General features: G+C 44.6%; 1 non-coding gene across 1 annotated transcript; it reads right to left on the bottom strand.

Moving 5' to 3' along the window:
* Positions 1 to 4,348: 4,348 nt before the first annotated feature.
* Positions 4,349 to 4,432, bottom strand: Trnas-gga (transfer RNA serine (anticodon GGA)). The gene is given in 2 exon segments: positions 4,349 to 4,383; positions 4,393 to 4,432. It is a non-coding gene; the product is annotated as a tRNA-Ser (tRNA).
* Positions 4,433 to 5,503: the final 1,071 nt, after the last annotated feature.

The raw sequence follows: 5,503 nt of genomic DNA on the forward strand, positions 1-5,503 counted from the left end.
GCTTAATCGTATCACATGTCAAAAAACCCGATCGCAACATTTACTCTATGTTACTGTCACAAGCGCTCTTGGTTCTACTGGTGCACACAAGTATCCATGTTAAAAGCTATACTTGCTTTATAAATTGAGGTACGACATTACCTCTGAATGAGGTGTTTTCTTGTCCTGACAAATACCGAGACGGTGATTGCTGGAGTGTATATTCTCATGCCACCAGTCCGGTTACACGTAGCAAGCAATGCAATCTCATGATAAAATCGTTGAATTTTGAAAGTGATTCTGCTAAGGAACGTGGTATGAAACCGCTCTCTGCAACTCCCTCACGCCGCTAGATATTTCTATAGTATTTGTAATGTATTCTGTCTCGATATCATCTCAGAGGTTCTGCGATATATCCACTCGGTTAGAGGCGATGACTGATTGACAGGGATCACAAACAGTAGTAGATGGTGTGCTGGTTAAGGTCGTGAGAAATGTACACTAGCTTTTCAGATTTCTAATGTATGTGTTAGATAGCTTTCGTGATCACGTGGAAAACTGAGAAGATTAAACATGGAGGTGTGACTGCACTGGACCGTTATTCCCTCCCATGTAAATTCTTCGGTTCACTGCTTCTGGACATTTGGCGCCTTTATTTAATTGAGGGAACATGGATTTTGGTGAGTGCATCTAGCAGATGAAAGACAAAAAATGTTCAAATGTGTGTGAAATCTTATGGGACTTAACTGCTAAGGTTATCAGTCCCTAAGCTTACACACTACTTAACCTAAATTATCCTAAGGGCAAACACACACACCCAGGCCCGAGGGAGGACTCAAACCTCCGCCAGGACCAGCTGCACAGTCCATGACTGCAGCGCCTTAGACTGCTCGGCGATGAAAGACACTTTTGCTGGTTCTCTAGACATGAGAAACACATTAGTTGACTTTGTAAATTATAAGGATGATTTGGAATCTATTACATCACGGAAATCGGTATTTGTGAGTGGAAATATCAGTTTCCTCTATTTGTTTCGAGTTCTCACGTAAAGATCTTTGCAGGCGGGATAAACGCTAAAGTTTTGGGTTTGTAGAGAAATAATTTCCAGTCCATATCTTCGAAAATATGTTGCACGAGCGATCAGTAGGCTACTGCTGTGTGCTTGATTTCGAGAGGTACCGCGAAAATGGTATAATATTATGGCAAGCAATGCAAACATACATGTGTTCTTGTTATCCCAGAGTCTGGAGATGGGTGTAGGAAAGCAAGCAAGCAGGTCCAGACCAGAAACAGTAACGCGTTTGTGCCAAGGGAGATTGAGCCCGAATTTGTAGAACAGTTCTGAGAGTGACTTGGGCCCACTGAGGGTGCTCTGGTCACTCGTTGGTCGTGGATGACTGCCGACCTCGCAAGGAAATAGCTAGTGCTGTGAGGAGTGTATATGGTGCTATCTGTCTTCGTGGTATATATATGAATGATGTAAAAGGGATGATTTTGTATGGCGCATGATAGGAATTGTATATTTAGTACATCGACATAGTATGTGGTGATATATTGCTGGGTTGGAGATCGGTTTTGCACTCTAATATTCAAGTTGCTGTCCTCAGTGGGAGAACAATGTAATTCAGTAAGAGTCTTTCCACATTTGACGATATGTAGGGGCACTTTGCAGGGTTTAATTGTCGGTGCAATATTACGATCTGTGTAAAATAATTTTTTTCGTGCTAGAATCTTGTCTGCAGAAAGAAAGAAGAAAAGGTGAACAGTGCTTCGATACCGGTGGCATCAGTAATTCGACGGGTAAATTAGATAAGAGCCAATCATAATGCTCAATTCATTCACAACACAATCTTTTGTGCTGGTATATAGGAGTCTCTACATAACGGTGGGAACATTTGTGTGTGTTAAAAGCAGGAAGGGTAAAACATGATGGACGGCGTATCATGTTAGGATGGCAACTGATTTTACATAGTCATGTGACATCAGTATAAGATTGAGAACCTTGTTATATGCGCTTCCAATGATTTGAAGAAACACGCGCACAGTTGACGGCGTTGCGACAGTCAAGCCGGGCAGTTAAGCATGGTTAAATGCGCCCCCATGTTGAGTTAGGAACAATGCACCCTGTGCTGTTTGGTGACGTCAATATACGCAGGTATCGCATCAGCATTGGTAAAACACAAATGCTGCCCCAAGGTGTCTCGCATATGGAACTGTTGTGAGCACGCATTGGAGTTCTGTGATAACAGTATAACACTCGGAGAACTCTAACTGTATACCTAAAAACTGAGCAACTTTCACCTGCTCGCTGCAGGTAGCAGTGGCGTGACAGTGATGGCTTGTACTGGTTTGTGTCCAGCAGTGGCCTCTGCAAACAGGTCTTCGCTCTTGTCCGGTCGCATCAGCAATGGTGCCTAGGTGATCACATATTTTCGAGGGATTTTGTCTCAAATGTCAAATATGAAACTGATGTCGCCGCCTCACACTTGAGGGGACCTGTGCATGGTTCGACAGGTGACAGCCGCATCACTTTGAGGGGCTGCCAGTAGCCTCCTGTGAGGTCTAGTGGACATGGGGTGGCAGATGGTGCTTGCGCACTTTGATTGTGTGACTGTTGCATTATTTTGCTAGCAGGTCTGTAGGCTGGGCTATGTGTTGTTTGGACAGTTTACGAGTTGATTTCGTGTCTGCACATCAGTGTACTGCATTATTTAGTAGGAGTTTGCATGTCTGTGCTGAAATTATTTCGGTAATTAAGGAGTTGTTTGCGTGTATGCAGAGCGTTATTTATGAGTAGTTTACAGGTGTGTGGGCTGTGTGGCATGTCGCCCAGCATGTCAGAGCTTGTGTTTTGTATCGATGTGATACATATACTATCTTTCAAAATCCATCCCAAAATAAATTGCTCCAAAATAAATAAAGTCATTTTCGCGCCATTTCTCCCTCCAGACCACCATCTTGGATTATGTCACAGGAGAGATGACAGCACCTCTGGAGGCAGTGCTGTTTACTAGGTCAGTTGGACTCTAGATATGGTGGTGGAGACATTGCCCGCAAAATAAAGACTTATGTCCAGCATAGGCAGAGTCTTTTACCCACCATATTCCCCCATCATCTTGGGTTACATCACGGAACAGACGACAGCGCTCTCTGGTGGCCGTACTGTGCACTAGGTCCAGACTTCGTGGTGAACACACTGTCTGCCACTAATTTCCCACAGCATCTTGGATAACATCACAGAACAGATGACAAAAGCGCACTCTGGTGGTGGTACTGTGCACTAGGTCCAGACCTCGTGGCGAACACACTGTTTCCCACCATCGTGGATAACAATACTTGCGTCATCAGCTGAGGTCATGACTGCTGTCTTGAATTATGTCACGGATGAGAGCGGTCTCTGGTGGCAGTGCTATGTACTAGGTCCAGACCAAGTGGTAAACCCGCTGTTTCCCGTCATCTTGGTTAACGGTACTTGCGTCATCAGCTGACATCATCAACACCATCTTGGATTATGTCACGGAATGGTCGACAGCGCCCTCTGGTGGCGGTACAGTGTACTAGGACAGTTGGTGTCAGGACCTCGTGGTGAACACACTGGATGGTGGTGCTGTCTCTAATTATTTAAATAAACACTGCATGCAAAATAATAAAAACTTATGTCTAGCACCGGATGAGTCTTTTTCCCACCATTTCCTAGGATGAGGTGGCTATCAGGTGACTTAGGTTAGTGGAATTGCCCTTTCATTCCCGCCATTTTCTTAGGTTAGTAGAGGCAGCCCAATTGACCTATCTTCCCTCCAAAATTCAATCTTCCCACCAATTCCTAGGAAGATGTGGCGGTCGGGTGACAGGTTAGTGGAGGTAGCCGAAGTGACCTATTTTCCCACCATATTCTTAGGTTAGTAGAGGTAGCTGTGGCGCGTTGCATTGTACCGATGGAATTTGAACTTCCTCTAAATCTATGGGAGGAGGTGGCGGTCGGATGACTTAGGTTAGTGGAGGTAGTCCAAGTGCCCTTTCTTTCCCACCATTTTCTTACGTTAGTAGAGATAGCCGAATTCACCTAACTTCCTGCCGAAATTCAAACTTCCCGCCAGTTCATAGGATGATTTGGTGGCTGGTGACTTAGGTTAGTGAAGGTAGCCAAATTGGCCTATTTTCCCGCCAATTTCTTAGGTTAGTAGAGGTGTGTTGCATTAATCTGATGGAATTTGAACTCCCCACCATTTTCTGCGGAGGGGGTTAGGTTAGTGGGAAAAAGTGGTTCAAATGGCTCTGAGCACTATGGGACTTAACTACTGATGCCATCAGTCCCCTAGAACTTAGAACTACTTAAACCTAACTAACCTAAGGACATCACACACATCCATGCCCGAGGCAGGATTCGAACCTGCGACCGCAGTGGTCGTGTGGTTCCAGACTGTTGCGCCTAGAACCGCTCGGCCACCCAGGCTGGCGCAAAAATGCAGAGAGACTCAGAACTCTCATTACCCCAATACTGTTAGTTACGTGTTCCAAGAACACTAGTGGGCCAATAATCGAAACTTGTGTAATTGCCATTGAAATTTCACCCATGCAGATGATGTTCCATTGCGTTTCTTAAATAAGAACTAAGCTACGCTTGTGCTGACCTATACAGGGTGTCCCTGCTAAGAGTCGTCACGCGCATTATCTGTGGTGTTTCGTTGTGTATTTGCAATTTAGCGTTTGCACTGTGAAGCTTTAGTCAACCCAAACAAGTTCTGCTTATCACGTCTTTTTTGTGATGCCCGTTGTTGACACAAAGCGTCAGTTTGTTTCCCATTACAGACCTAATTATTTTTAAAGCAGTATGTCACGCGTCCATATGATAGAGCGGTCCCAGATTAGTGCAGCGCTATATTTGTTTTATCGTTATGTGTTAACAGGGAAATTAAATCACAAATAATAACCAGTATTACAGCAGCGACTGAACAGCGTCGCTGCATGGCGGTAGCAGTCAGTGGGGGCCAGGGCTGTGCTGCTACCCTTAGCCTACTGGTTTTCTTCTTATTTTACTGTTCCTGATACCACATATCTATTAAATCAATATCACAATTGACTTATTTGTGATCACTCTATCGGTTTGAAATGTTAAATTCCGCTTTAAAAATAATTATGTTTCTAATGGGAAGCAAACCATTGCTTTCCATTGACACTAAATCTTGCATGAACGACGTGGTGAGTAGTATTTGTTTCAACTGACTCCGGCTACACACTGCAAAAATGAATTTGCAGATATCTACCGAAACACCAGAGAAAATGTATATGTCGGCTCGTAGAAAAGACAGCCGACACAAGGTGGTCAACTGATCGTGGCCGGAGTGGCCGTGCGGTTCTGGGCGCTACAGTCTGGAACCGAGCGACCGCTACGGTCGCAGGTTCGAATCCTGCCTCGGGCATGAGTGTGTGTGATGTCCTTAGGATAGTTAGGTTTAATTAGTTCTAAGTTCAAGGCGACTGATGACCTAAGAAGTTAAGTCGCATAGTGCTCAGAGCCATTTGA

Source organism: Schistocerca serialis, chromosome 3 (genome assembly GCF_023864345.2).
Source record: "Schistocerca serialis cubense isolate TAMUIC-IGC-003099 chromosome 3, iqSchSeri2.2, whole genome shotgun sequence".
In the NCBI taxonomy this organism is placed as follows: domain Eukaryota; kingdom Metazoa; phylum Arthropoda; class Insecta; order Orthoptera; family Acrididae; genus Schistocerca; species Schistocerca serialis.